Source organism: Macrobrachium nipponense, chromosome 5 (assembly GCF_015104395.2).
Source record: "Macrobrachium nipponense isolate FS-2020 chromosome 5, ASM1510439v2, whole genome shotgun sequence".
NCBI classification, from domain to species: Eukaryota; Metazoa; Arthropoda; class Malacostraca; order Decapoda; family Palaemonidae; genus Macrobrachium; species Macrobrachium nipponense.
The window spans coordinates 104,002,599-104,017,844 of record NC_061107.1 but is presented as its reverse complement, the minus strand read 5'-3'; the positions used below and the strand labels follow the sequence as shown (position 1 = coordinate 104,017,844).

Genomic DNA, 15,246 nt, shown 5'->3' with positions numbered 1-15,246 from the left:
GCTGACCACGATGTGGACAAGACCATCTAGGTCAAACATATGGCAGTAAACACAGCAACCGACCACCACCTGACCAAGCTAACAGCAAAAAAAACCCCTGATAATTAACACTATGGAATGGGAGATTTTCACAGAAGATCTCACCATCAACCACAAAACACAAAAAACTAACCTAACTAAGCTAAGGATAGGGAGAGAGAGCTACCTTCAGCCCCCAAAACTGTGTCTGCCGAAATGTAAGGTCCCAAAGAACTACAGTTCTCGTAAATCGTCCTCACATCCCGGAGGTAATGTGAGGCGAATACGGAATTGCTCCTCCAGAAGGTGCTATCAAGAATATCTCTGATAGACATGTTCCTTTGGAAGGCAAGAGAGGTAGCTACGGCTCTGACCTCGTGAGCTTTCACTTTAAAGAGGCTCATATCAGTCTTCTGGCAAGATGAATGAGCCTCTTTAATGACGTCCCCTCAAGAAGAAAGCAACAGCATTCTTCGACAAAGGTAAATCCGGTCTCTTCACCGAGCACCAGAGATTACCTGAGGGACCTCTTATCTCTCTAGTCCTATTCACATAGAACTTGAGAGCCCTGACAGGGCACAGGGCTCTCTCTGGTTCTTGACCCACGAGACTCGATATTCCTTTGATATCGAAGCTCTTTGGCCAAGGATTAGACGGGTTCTCGTTCTTAGCCAAGAAAGAAGGGTTCAACGAGCAGACAGCGCTGTCTCCCTTGAAACCCACTAGGCTACTGAACGCTTGGATTTCACTAACTCTCTTCGCCGTCGCCAGAGAAGTTAGGAAAAGCGTTTTCCTCGTTAAGTCCCTTAGAGAAGCTTCGTGGAGAGGCTCAAAGGGACTAAGCATCAGATGTTTCAATACCACATCTAAATTCCATGAGGGCGGTCTTTGCTTGTGGAATTTTGGTAGTTTCAAACGACCTTAAGAGATCGTGCAGATCCTTATTGTCGGAAAGGTCCATTCCTCTGTGGCGAAAAACGGCAGACAACATACTCCTATAACCCTTGATTGTAGGAACTGCCAATTTTTGCACATTTCTTAGATGGAGAAAGAAATCTGCTATCTGATTCACAGAGGTCGTGGAAGAGGAAATTCCTTTCTTCTTGCACCATGCCCTGAAGGAAGACCACTTAGACTGGTAGACAGCTCTTGAAGAGGCTCTTCGAGCATTAGCGATTGCTCTCGCAGCTGCCTTTGAAAAGCCTCTCGCTCTGGCCAGCTTTTCGATAGTCTGAAACGCAGTCAGGGCCAGAGTCGGGAGAGGTTTTGGTGAAACCTTTTGAAGTGAGGCTGTCTGAGTAGATCTCTCCTCCGGGGCAACGTTCTTGGGAAGTCCACAAGGAACGTCATGACCTCTGTGAACCAGTCTCTTGCTGGCCACATTGGAGCAATCAGAGTCAACCTTGTCCCTTCTGACGCTGCGAACTTTCTCATTACGTCCCCCATGATCTTGAATGGGGGAAAGGCGTAAAGATCCAGGTCTGTCCAGTTCCAGAGCAACGCGTCCACTGCAATTGCCCCCGGGTCCATAACCGGGGAGCAATACAGAGGGAGTCTCTTCGTCCTCGATGTAGCGAACAGGTCTACTAGAGGACGTCCCCACAATTTCCATAACTTTTGACAGACTTCCTGGTGCAAGGTCCATTCTGTTGGCAGCAGCTGATTCCGGCGGCTGAGAAGGTCCGCCCTGACATTCTGAACCCTGCCACGAATCTTGTCAGGATCTTGATGTGCCTTGCGTCTGCCCATAGTAGAACTTCCTTCGCCAGGAGAAAAAGGATCTGGAGCGAGTCCCTCCCTGATTCTTTAGATACGCAAGGGCTGTGGTACTGTCCGAGTTGACTTGAACAACCTTGCTTGACAGTTTCTCTTCGAAGAACTGCAGCGACAGGAATATCGCTGCCAGTTCCTTTACATTTATGTGCCAGGCTACCTGTTCCCCTCTCCAGGAGCCTGACACTTCTTCCCCCCCTAGTGTTGCTCCCCAACCGGAAGTGGAAGCGTCTGAGAACAACACTAGGTCCGGGGTGGGCTCAGAAGATTTAAGGAGAGGCCCTCTCGTAACTTCTGAGGGTCGAGCCACCATCTTAAGTGAACTCTTACATCGTTGGAGATCCTTAGGATCGCATTCAGGTCCCCTTTCGACTTCCATTCTTCCGCAAGGAAGAATTGAAGAGGCCTGAGGTGCAGTCTTCCCAGCGAGACAAACTTTTCTAGTGAGGAAATGGTGCCCAGCAGACTCATCCACTCCCTCACCGAACAAGCTTCTCTCTCTAGGAATGCTGCGACTTTCTCTAACCCCAGTCGCTGCCGTTCCTGGGATGGAAACGCCCGAAAAGCCACTGAATCCATCTGAATCCCCAGATACACGATGGACTGTGTCGGGGTCAGATGCGACTTTTCGGTGTTGACCAACAGACCCAGAGACTTTGCTAGGGCTAGCGTAAACTGAAGGTCCTTCAGACACTTCTTGCCTCGACGACGCTCTGATCAGCCAATCGTCGAGGTAGAGGGATATCCTGATTCCTGACGAATGGAGCCACTCGCTACATTCCTCATAATCATTGTGAAAACCATTGGGGCCGTGCTGAGACCGAAACAAAGGGCTCTGAACTGCCAAACCCTGTTGTCCAAGACGAATCTCAGGTACTTCCTTGACAGAGGGTGGACTGGGACGTGGAAGTATGCGTCCTGCAGGTCTAGAGACACCAATCCAGTCGCCAGGTCTCAATGTCTCCCAGCACCGACTGAGGCGTTCTCCCAATTCTGACTTTATCTTTTCTACAAAAAGATTTAGCCTGCTCACATCCAGGACCGGGCGCCAACCTGATGACTGCTTTGGCACAAGGAAAATCCTGTTGTAGAAGCCCGGTGACTCTAGGTCCAGGACTTGTTCCACCGCTCTTTTTTCGACCATCTGGTCTAAGAGATCGAAAAGAACCCTTTTCTTCTCTCCCTGATAGGATGGAGAGAGGTCTCTGGGAGTCGAAGTCAAAGGAGGAGGATGAAGAAAAGGGATCTTGTACCCCCGTTCTACTATCTTGAGGGTCCAAGGGTCCGCTCCTCTCTGCCTCCAAGACTCCGCAAAGAATTCCAGTCTGGCCCCGACTGGTGTCTGAAGGACGAGATCTTCACTTGCTGGTTTTCGGTTTGAATGAAGCTCTTCCTCTTGAAAAACCTCTCCCTCGGGGAGCTGCTCTCGAGGGGGGTGCCCCGCGAAAGGGTTTGACTTTCTTCGGGGGTTTGCTGAAAGTTGATGTGGAAGGAACCGCTGGACGTCTTGAAGATTGAACCAAGAGGTCCTGGGTCGCCTTCTCTTGCAAACTCTGTGCAAGATCCTTTACCATAGCCTGGGGGAAGAGATGGTCCGAAAGAGGCGCAAAGAGCAAATCCGCTTTCTGAGCCGGAGATACCGACTTAGCCGTAAAATTGCACAGCAATGCTCTTTTCTTTAGGAAAGCAGTTCCAAAATTCGAAACTAGCTCCTCCGAACCATCCCTGACGGCCTTGTCCATACATGACAACACGCTGGACAGCTCCCCCAGACTGATCGAATCAGGACTTCTAGACTGGCCGGTCCAAAAACTCCCAGACACCAGTCTAGGAAATTAAACATTAAGGGTACGAAGAAGACCCTTCCAAGTGGTGGGTCAGTCTCAACTGGAGTCCAGGTCACCTTAGCCGACGCTAAGAGAGACCTCCTCTGGGCGTCCACTAAACTGGAGAAGTCCCCCAACGCGGACGAAGGGACCTTTATCCCGACATCCTCCTTGGTCTCATACCAAACTCCTCCTTTCCCTGCGAGTCTAGAGGGTGGATGGGCGAAAGTAAAGTGTCTTGCCCTGATCCTTCCTTCTGGACATAAAGTCTTGGAGTTTCTTAAACGCCCTCTTGGTCGACAGAGACGTTTTCATTTCGACGAATTCAGGGGTCTTGACGGTCTTGGACGACGAAAGTTGTGAGGGAGGAGACCTAGGGGCTGTAGCTGGAACTTGTCTCCGAATGCTGAACGCAACAGCCTAACAAGAACCTTGTAGTCCGAGACAGCTGAAGCTACCGGCTGTTCTTCCTCTACGGAACTCCCCGGACTACTATGCTCCCCTTCCTCCCTAAGAGGAACTGGAGAACGCCTATCAGGAAGGGAGTAAGTCCCTTAGGCTCAATCCTGAATAAAGACTTCCGTTGGTTGGAGTATCCCCTACAGGTACGGAAGCAGCCGTACGTTGCTCTTTAGATGCACGGACATCTTCCGAAAGAGAAGCATCCTTAGAAGCCAAGTTAACCGTCTTAACCGAAGCTCCCCTTCGAAAGGAAGAGCGAGCTTCCTGAAGAGCAGCGCCAAAAGCGTCCTGCTTAGAAGAGCGAGCGTCCTGCTTTGCAGGCTCCAAAGCGTCCTGCTTCGCTCGAAAAGCGTCCGCTTCACACGGCGAGCGTTCACACGGCAGCGAGCGTGGACGTCCTGCCGAGCGTCCTTAAAAGCGTCTTGAAGAGAACTCAAAGCGTCCTGTCTAGCACGCCGAGCGTCCTGCCGAGCGTCCTCAACCGCTACTTGCCGAGAGCGTAAAGCGTCCTGGTTTTTTCGAACGCCGAGCCGTCTTGACGAGCGTCCTCTCCTGAAGCGAGTAAAAGTATCTGCTAGGAGAGCGAGAACGTTGACGATCCGGAGGCGGAGAGAGAGACGAGCGAGCTGAGAGAGAATGAGGCCGCTTCGTCCTCTTGACGGGCAGCCGAACGTCCTTCCTACGCCTAGACTCGACTGCTGCTGGGCCAAGTCCTCTGAGCCATCAGCGACGTAATCTGGTCCTGAAGGGACACAAGGATATCCTTCGTAGGTGACGAAGGAGCAAAAGAAGGGGCAGGACTGAGACTGCGAGAAGGCGAGGGGCGAGGGGACGCCTCCTTCCTTCTAGCAGGTACAGCTATCTGCCTCTCAGGTGAACACGCCTGTGCGTGGAAACTAACGTCGTCATCGGTAGAACGCCTTCCTCTCTTCTGAGGAGGAAAGGCGTCATAAGCGTCTCTGACGAAAGAGGAGACATAGGACGTGAAGCGTCCTCAAAGCGAAAAGTCCTTTTCAACGGACGCGAGTCTCTCCGAGCGCTCCACCCCTTGCGCGGGGATGGACGCTTCGGAGGACGAAAAGCATCTTTGTCAGGGATACGCGCTCCGTGCCGCGCTCCTTGGCAGCCTGGGATTTAGCAACAAGGCCTGCCGAAGGGACGCCAGATCGGTGGGGTGGAGCCCCGTAAACCCCTCTTGCGGCTTTCGACATACCCACTCCCTGAGTCCTGGGAGTCCGATAAGAGGTCTAGGCCTAGAGGCATTATGGGGCCGATCTGACGCCCCCTCCACAACACTAGGGGCACTGACACAAACTTTCACTGGGCCGGTTTCTAGGGCCAAAACTTTAGATTCGAGAGCACGAATAGACTCTAGAATCAGAGAAGGGTGTTACCTTCCTCCAGACACAGCACTGGGGCCCGAAGGCAACAAAACGGATTGATTAGGTTGGCAACTCTACTGGTGTAGAGGAGGAGAATGTTACTATCCTTACCTTTAGTAGAGCTGCCCTTAGAGGAAGACCTCCTGACTCTATCGCGCTCTAATTTACGCCGATAGGTCTCATACATAACCTCCATTTATCATCATCCAATCCTTACATTCATTGCACCGATCATCCGCCACGCAAACATGCCCCCTGCAATCCATACAAACTGTGTGAGGATCAACTGAAGGTTTAAGAAGCCTCACCTTACATTCACTCCTCACACACACTCTGTAACTTCCCGAACTTGATCCAGACATACTGAATCTAGAAAAGCCAATCCAAAATCAAAAACCAATCCACTATTCCGCGTGCCAATCCAACAATCCAGAAGTCGATACCAAAAGTCAATCCAGATAATATTAAGCGAGTTAATGAAAAAATCCTAGACGGAGGTACTGTAAACAGATGTTTGCAGCACCGGCGACAGAAAAAATATGAATAGAAAATGGGAATGGTTCCTGATATCCGCCGCCCAGCGGCGGGAATGGGTACTACCACCTGACCGCCCCACTACGTGTGCCGCGAATTTTGAAATTCTGTCGGACGTCAGAAATACAGCTATATATATATCTGTCAGGTAAGTTTCATGAACAAAATAAAAGCTACTAAGATTACAGGGCTTCCATTTGGTATTTTTTGTGATTGGAGGGTGGATGATCAACATAAAAATTTGCAGCATCTGAGGGCTGACAGAAAAAATGCAGACTGACAGACAAAGCACAATGGTTTTATTTACAGAAAACTGAAACTGAATACTATCATATAATTTTAAATAATGAAATAAATTGCTGTTGACTTCTCCAATGACAGCCAACTTGAAAAAAAAATCAGGAAAATAGATAATATATGCATTATTGAAAAATCAAAATCACAAAATACAATTTACATTCTTATAAACTGCATCTGAGCACCAACTCACATAATCACCTAGGACATTTCAAAATCCAGCACACTGTATTTTGATGATGACAGTGAATCCCTCCTCAAAATAAAATACATAAACAGAAAAAGTGAACAACACAGGCCTGATGATCACTCTAAATGCAATGAAAACAATTACTATTGCTCAGAGAAATCAGATGTTAGCAGAAACGTTATGGAATAACATACAGCAGGCAAAACTGAGAAATTCATACAACGAGGGAAGTCTTGCCCATTGTGACCGAATGTTTCGCTTGTTCATTGAAAATCATCCCATGCAGGTGTTTGTAAAAAGACACCAGGAGATTTGTCACAGTATGATAATCCTTTTATTTCCATAACATATTTATGCAATCATAAAAAATGCATTTAATAAATACAAGTAAAAAAATGGTAATTTAATCCTCTTTACATAAGTATAACCAATTTTGCAGTGTCACGTCAGTTTCTTATTTGGGCCTACTCAATCAATTAGTCTCGTTTTAATAATATTACTAGATCTTAAATGGTTTAAAATTTAATAGTATCAGTTTTGATTACGTTTATTTAATAGTATCAGTTAGTTTTGATTACGTCTATTCTTGGTGGTGGTGAAGGTATTTCATGAATAACAATTGCACAGGCTCCATAAACAGACCTAAAATGGAATATGTATTCAAATAATAAAACTTTCCAATAAATATTTTAATGAAAATGCTATCCACACCTTATTATAATACAAATAATTGATAAATTTTCACTTTAATATCACAACTCCTATGGGGGTCATGTTTAGTATCAGCCCCATGGAAATGAAAGTTAAAATACCTAGATAAAAATAAGAGTCAAAATCTCAAATGGTTGTGGTATTAAGGTAACCTCCACTTGTTTATGAGTAGATTTAACTTTTTTATTTATATAGATTTTTAGGCATACATGCCAAGCACTGGGGCAACTAGTAAGGCCATTCAGTGCTGAAACGGAAATTGACAGTGAAAAGGTTTGAAAGGTGTAACAGGAGGAAAACCTCACAATATGAGAGGATGGACAGTAAGATGGAATTAAGAGAATTTTGAACAGAGGTGTACAATAAAAGGAACGCAAGGAATGAAAAGGGTTGCAGCTAGAGGCTGAAGGGACACTGCAAAGACCCTTAGGTAAATCCTACATTGCACCTCATGAGGTGCACTGACGGCGCTACCACCCAACGGGGGTATGTGAGTGGATACCAACAGCCAGAAGTTCCACGTTGGCCGAGTGCATTTCGCACTTGGCTACCATTCCGGTGGTTCGAAGTTCAATTCTCGGCTTGGCCAACGCGGAACCAGAGGAATTTATTTCTGGTGATAGAAATTCATTTCTCGATACAATGTGGTTCGGATCCCACAATAAGCTGTAGGTCCCGTTGCTAGGTAACCAACTGGTTCCAAGTCACGTAAAAATATATCTAATCCTTCGGGCCAGCCTAGGAGAGCTGTTAATCAGCTCAGTGGTCTGGTAAAATTAAGATATAGGTAGGTAGTAGACCTAGGTAGTTAACCAACATCCAGAGCACATAGGTTGTGTAACCTATATATAACCCCTTTCAATTACCCATGAAAGGATGTCTGCTTATGGCTTGTGTCAGCAGGAACTTTGTTTCAGCCTCGCAATCTGATATGCCTTGGGTAATAGCTAGCTATAGGCCTATACATAGGCACTTGTTTCCTAGGCCTATCTTCGATGAAAGCCTACAATAATCCAAGCGGCAGACAGTAAACTGACAAAAAAAACTAGACCCACACTTCAGTGAACGTGACAAAATGTCTATAAGCCAAGAGCTCATGTGAAATGGTAGCATAAGCCTGTCTACAGTAAAATTGTACAAGATAAGGTCAACATCCTTTTCTTTCTTTCTTTTTGCCTCTAGCGTTTAGTGACAAAGGTCTATGTTATCTTCTTCATCAATTACGGTTTTCTATCATTCCAGCTGATAACAGCATATCTAACTACGTAACCCTAACGTGAATAACTGTATGAAGAGTAAGTGAAATGACTTACAATAACCATAGCTTTCAGAACAGTACCGGGTGGGCGGCCGCTCCTATGGGAGACAAAATTCGTCTGCTGCTGTGTTGTCAAATTATAACTGGCGCCATCTATTAGCAACAAATATCATATCGTGGAAAATAGGCTTTATTTTCTCGAAACCAAAGTTGTGCTAAGCAAAATAAAGTCTTAAGCTTTTATTTACTCAAAAAACACAATAAATAGCAGAATATATCCGTAGCAGACTTTCTGTACGAAAATAAATCAGTTCAAACATCGACCAGGCCCATTATAGATCTTTGTTGACACGTATGACTCGGCTCGCTAGACAATGACAGTCTATAGTTCTGCGTAACTATGAAGAATAAGCAAGCTTTCAAATTGAGAGCAAAAGCATAACTATGAATATTAGAGGCGAGACACCACGAAAATGTATAGAGAATAATATCTATAAAATTGCACTGCAACGAAAATACAAAAATCTGTTTTATGTCCTGTGCTTTCGATCTTTTCTGAAAGCTTAAATTAGTCTCCACCGTTCCCAGATAATCTTCAAGAATTTATTCAGTCAGTTCCTATCTTCTAATCATTTTGTCCACTTATTCTGTCTCTTCTTCTTATCTTCTAACTGACCCGATAGTATTCATTATATTTTTAAATACAGTTTTACATAAATATTCAAATGATAACACCTTCTTACATCAAAACGATTTGATTCTATTACAAGTACATATAAGAATAATAATAATTAATTAATAAATTACATAGACCCGCCATGTTTCAATCACCCAGGTGCTTAATTCACTGTTCATTGTAAGATTTTTGGCCTGTTAATAGTGATTAAAGCCTTAATTGATGATAGCGAAATCAAAACTATGCTGTAACTATACAGTACTCGCATATAGTAGATACTGAATGTTACTGGTGCTTTTCTGTTTTAGCGTCTTTTTAAAGTCTTTTTAATCTTTCATGAGGATATGTAAGCTACTGATCCTGACGTGTGAGATACCATACATGAGTTTAATTAAAAACCTCACAGCTAAACTACCTCAGTGCGATACTGGCCGTATTACTTTGTACTATATTTTTTTTTTTGGGGGGGAGGGGGGACGGGGAGTAGTAATTGACAGATTTCATTCACAACCTGGAAAATTTGATGTTTTCAGGCGTAACTACATCAAGAAATTGCATATCAAGCAAAGAAGACAATGTTAGGCATTCTCGCTCACCAAATAGAAAAGCCCTATCCGGTTTCTTTATCTATAGACTCTAATAAACTCTGCCTTTCTCATTGTTTCTCTTTAAAATTAATTTTTTTCTTTTCAGTTTATGGCATTAACCTATATTATTGGCATGAATGCCAAAATTAACCAACAAATTTTAATTTATAACAGCCGTTTGGGAAAAATTCGAGTCTTGGTCCCACCTAGCAGGGGAAAAGTGGCCCTTAATTTAAGTTACAAAAAATGCTTCATAACAATGGCGTATAAGTATTTTTCTGAGCCACTGTTAACGTCGAGAGAACAGTTCTTTATTAGGAAAAACTTGTCATAAAGCTATTCTTATAATATAACTTCGTAAACATTAGTACCTACCTATGAGTTTGTTGTGGATATGTTGCAGTGATGTAAGTATATTATTCTTAAAATAAAATGTCTGAATGGCATCACCATAGAGAATGCGAAGAAGTTCCAGTAAGGTAGGGAAATAATTTGATTTTAATGGCATAGTTTCATTGCAAAAACGACAGGCTCACTGGGTGAGAAACAAACAGACAACTACAAAAATGGGACACTGTAAGGACAACGCTTATTCATAATTTTCTCTGTACATAATTCATCATTCGCGTTGTTCTCACTTCCCCCTGAGAAAGCATTCAGCGGGCTTTCCGTCAGTGTATAAAGCTTATATAACCACATATTGTGTACTTTTATATTTTGTATTTTATGTCTCTCAAGAAACACAAATCGGGTCTCGCCGACCCACTTTTACTCTCTCGCGGGTCGGTGACCACATTTCCGTCCGCATGCTGTATATTTATATTTCCCTGGACTGTAATAAAAATTTACGGGCTGCTCTGTGAGCAAGAGCCCGTGCTGACACAAGGTCAGCTAAATCAAAAACAACAACATAATAAAAATCAGTACACTTCTACCTGCCTCTTTGTCAACCTCTTACAACTGGTGACCTCCCGGTTTGGACGGTGACCCAAGCGGTTTTGGCTCAGCCATTAAGGGACTCACTACCGCCGCTCACCTTCAGAGATCTTTAACGGACTCATACGGCGCCTCAGTATAGATCTCTGAAAGCTCCTACCGTGGAAAAAAACCAACGCCTCTAACGGACTAAGGTGTGTTCAGGCGTTTCCTCAAACGGTTTGGCCCGCCATTCACGACTCTGTCGACCGTTTTTGTGAGAGAGGACAATGGGCGCAAACAGTACCTCGCGGGAAACCTCGCGGGAAACCCGGGCCTCCCCCGCCCCAGCGACGGACTCTGACACAGCGGCCGCTCAAGCTGTCAAATTGCCCCCCTTCACAACGGCTGACCCGTTTTCCTGGTTCTTCCGAGCCGAAGGGCAATTCCGGATCGCGGGGCTCACAAACAAAGTGCTGCAGGCTGACCTCGTCGCAGCGCTCTCCCGTACAGAGGTGCTCGGCCGAATATCTACTGGCTGGACCGGTCGAGCACGAATCGGTACTTGTCACGCTCGACGAGATAAAAGAAAGGCTCTTGACAGCCTATTCCGTGCCTATCGCTGAAAGGGCCGCCCGCGCCCTCGACTTAGTCGCGAACCCCATGCGCGGCGCCGACACCCAAGATGCCTGGGACACTGTGATGGGCCTCGTCCGTCTGCCCGAAATAGGCCCCGACGGAAAAAAAGGTAGAGATCAGCCTGAGCCGCGAAATATTCCTGCGGCAACTCGAGCCGGACGTCCGAAAGCAGCTGACCGACGCGTACATCCTAGAGGACGACGAACTACTAGAAAAGGCAAAGAAGCTGACGTTGTCAAACAATGCCGCGAAGCTCGCGCCCCCCCCCCGATCCTCCGTGTGCCTGGCCGCAGAGAAGGAAGAAGACGACGACGACCCAACGCAAGAGATTGGCGCCGTATCCCAAGGGAAGTCCTCCCACACGCGAGCGAGGTGAAAACTCCTGGTGCCGCTTCCACCGGAGGTTCGGGAGATTCGCCAGGAGGTGCGAAAGCCCTTGCACCTTCCAACAGTCAAAAAACGACGACGGCAAACAAAACCAAGGCCGCCCGTGGCAACGGCCGCGTCGGAACCACACACCGTGTAGGGTTCTACGTCCGCGACGCGATCTTCGGCCGGAGGATGTTGGTAGATACGGGGGCAATGCACTCGATATTCCCCGCCGTTCAGGAAAAAGACCGTAGGCCGCGAGCTCCGACCAAAAAAAACAAACCTCCCCTCGTCGCCGCAAACTGGGACCCCCATCCGTTCCTACGGCACGAAGCCCCTCGAGATATCCATCTTTGGGGCGAAACTACGTCTGGGAATTCACAATCGCGGACGTCAGGATCCCGCTACTGGGGGCAGATTTCCTGGCGCAGAACGGCCTCCTGGTGGACGTGGGCCGCAAACGCCTCCTCGACACGGGGACATGCCTTTCCCTTCCACTAGCAGCAGGCCCGGGCGCCCCTACAATTTGTACCATCGCCCCCCACAAAACGGCAACCTCCTGCAGGAGTTCCCCGAAGTCTTCAAGCCGGAACTTCGTCAGGCGGCAGGGACGCCGCCCAAGCACGGGATATTCCACCACATAGCCACCACAGGCCCCCCGACACACGCGAAGTTCCGACGACTCCCTCCAGGCCGCCTCCAGGAGGCGAAGCAGGCGTTCTCGGAGATGGAACGGATGGGCATCTGCAAGAAAGCATCGAGCCCTTGGGCGTCGCCCCTGCACATGGTACAGAAACCTGACGGCACCTGGAGGCCCTGCGGAGACTACAGAAGACTCAACCTCGTTACAATCCCCGACCAATACCCCTTGCCTAAACATGCAGGATTTGACAGGGGCCCTTCATGGGGCGAAGGTCTTCACAAAAATGGACCTCTTAAAATCCTATTTCCAGGTTCCAGTGCACCCCGAGGATGTCCCCAAGACTGCCATCATCACGCCTTTTGGCTCCTTCGTGTTCCATTACTCAACCTTCGGCCTGAGGAATGCAGGGGCCACCTTCCAGCGCCTGATGGACAGCATCCTGGGGGACCTGCCCTTCGCCGTCTGCTACGTCGACGATATCTTGATTTTTTCCAGGTCCTTGGAGGAGCAACTACATCACGTCCGAGCGTCCTGAAGCGCCTGCAGGAAAACGGGCTGGTCGTTCCGTTTCGACAAATGCACCTCGGCGCCGAGAAGGTGGACTTCCTCGGACACGAGATCTCCGCGACGGGCGTGCGCCCCATGGCCTCGAAGGTAGGTGTGGTGCAGAAGTTCCCAACACCAACCACGGTCAAGTCCCTGCAGGAGTTCATCGGAATGGTCAATTACTACCGCCGATTCATCCCCTCCGCCGCCCGCACCATGTCTCCTCTAACACAGGTCCTGAAAGGGAAACCAAAAGGCCCTAACTGGTGGAGCCGAACAAGAAAGGAAAGGCTTTCAACGAGACGAAGAGGGCCCTCGCCAGAGCGGCGACATTTTATGCCACCAAGACCCTGCTGCACCTTTACGCCTCACCACCGACGCCAGCAACGTCGCCTGCGGGGCTGTCCTCGAGCAGGTGGTCCAGGGCGAGCCCAGCCCCATCGCCTTCTACAGCAAAAACTATCATCCTTCCGCCCGGGACGAGGTACAGCACGTTCGACCGCGAACTCCTGGCAGTGTACCAAGCAGTGCGACATTTCCGCTACCTCTCGAGGGCTCCCCCCCCCTTTACGATCAGGACGGACCACCTCCCTTTGGTACACGCCTTCACCAAGGCGGGCGAGTCTTGGTTCAGCGAGACAACAGAGGCACCTAGCAGCCATCGCAGAGTTTCGGTTGCACCATCCAGTACGTGCCTGGTCGAGAAGAACCCCTCCGTGGTGCAGACGCCCTATCGAGGATAGAAATCAACGCCGTGCGTCTCGGGGTCGACTACGAAGACCTCGCCCGGGAACAGGCTGCCGACCCGGAAACTGCCGCATACCGCACTGCTATCACCGCCCTCAAGTGGGAAGACGTGCCTTTCGGACCCGCAGGCATGACGCTCCTCTGCGACATCAGCACGGGCCGCGCCGCCCGCTGATCCCAGCCCCCTCCCGAAGGAAAGCCGTGTTCGACGTCATACACGGACTCTCGCACCCCTCGGGCCGGACGACGGTGCGCCTCCTGACGGAGAAGTTCGTCTGGCATGGAATTCGGAAGGACTCCCTCGAGTGGGCCAGGACCTGCGTGCCTTGCCAAACTAGCAAAATCAGTCGGCACACGGAATCAGGCGTGGGGAAATTTCCGCAGCCGAAACGAAGATTCGGCCACATCCACATAGACGTCGTTGGCCCCCTGCCCCCGTCGAAGGCGCCAGGTACCTCCTGACGGTAATCGATCGCTCCACCAGATGGCCCGAGCAACGCCGATGTCGGAGGCGACCACGAAAGCATGTGCCGAAGCACTCCTCGCCAGCTGGGACATCAGTCGATTCGGAGTGCCAGACGAAATCACGGACAGACCGCGGACCAGTTTTCCTGTCGGAGTTGTGGACTGCCCTGGCCCGCCTAATGGGAACGTCGCTACATGCCACCACCGCCTACAACCCAGCAGCTAACGGCATGGTGGAGAGGGTCCCACCTTTAGATCAAGGCTTCCCTGATGGCGCCGCATGCACCGACGAAAATTGGAAGAGCCAACTACCGTGGGTCCTCCTCGGTCTCAGGACTGCCCCGCGGGCAAACGGCGAAGCATCACCCGCGGAGAAAGGTATACGGGGAGCCATTAACAGTCCCTGGCGAGTTCTTCCCGACCAATGCCGACGACGCTGACGTCTCCATCGCCAGGCTTCGGGAATCCGCCGGGAAGTTCACGCCCTGCGTCAAAACCTTCTCCGACAGAACCAAACTTTCCTCCCGAAGGCCCTATCATCGTGCAAGCACGTCTTCGTCAGGGGACGACGCCCGCCGCCCGCCTCTAACGACCCTACCGCGGTCCCTTCCGCGTCCTACGACGCACTGACAAGGCATATCTCTTATCCATCAACGGTCGCGAGGACTGGGTCACAATCGATCGCCTGAAACCAGCCTTCATCATGGACGAGGACCTCGCAGACGCGGATTCCACAGGGCGCCTCAATCTTCCTCGGAAAAAAGCGACTCCTTCGATCGCCAAACCTCCTAGCCGTAGCCGCGGCCGCCCTCGAAAGACGGTCGAACCCCCCGAGGATCACCTCAGGGGAGGCATCCCGTCCCCGGAAAACCCCGAGGATCTACCACAACAACTAATATCACGCACCCGAGGGCGCCTCCGCCGTCCAGCTCGCTTCCGCGAGTGACTACCCGAAGTACAAAGAAGTCAGACCAACAACTCAATACCATAATTATGTCTTATCGGGGGGGAGGTATTTGTAAGGACAAACGCTTATTCATAAATTTACCTGTGGACATTAATTCATCATTCGCGTTGTTCTCACTTCCCCTGAGAAAGCATTCAGCGGGCTTTCGGCGTCAGTGTATAAGCTTATATAACCACATATTGTGTACTTTTATATTTTGTATTTTATGTCCTCTCAAGAAAACACAAATCGGGTCTCGCCG

At 48.9% G+C, this 15,246-nt stretch overlaps 1 protein-coding gene across 3 annotated transcripts in view; it reads right to left on the bottom strand.

The window, feature by feature from the left end:
* The window catches only part of LOC135215565 (UDP-N-acetylhexosamine pyrophosphorylase-like), a 173,703-nt gene extending 165,114 nt beyond the window's left edge, over positions 1-8,589 (bottom strand). Inside the window, exon 1 of one of the 3 annotated variants that reach the window (XM_064250421.1) lies at positions 8,507-8,589. The gene's annotated coding sequence lies outside the window, so the exon portion shown is untranslated. The remainder of the gene's footprint in view (positions 1-8,506) is intronic. The other 2 variants (XM_064250419.1, XM_064250422.1) reach the window with 2 other exon arrangements.
* Positions 8,590-15,246: the final 6,657 nt, after the last annotated feature.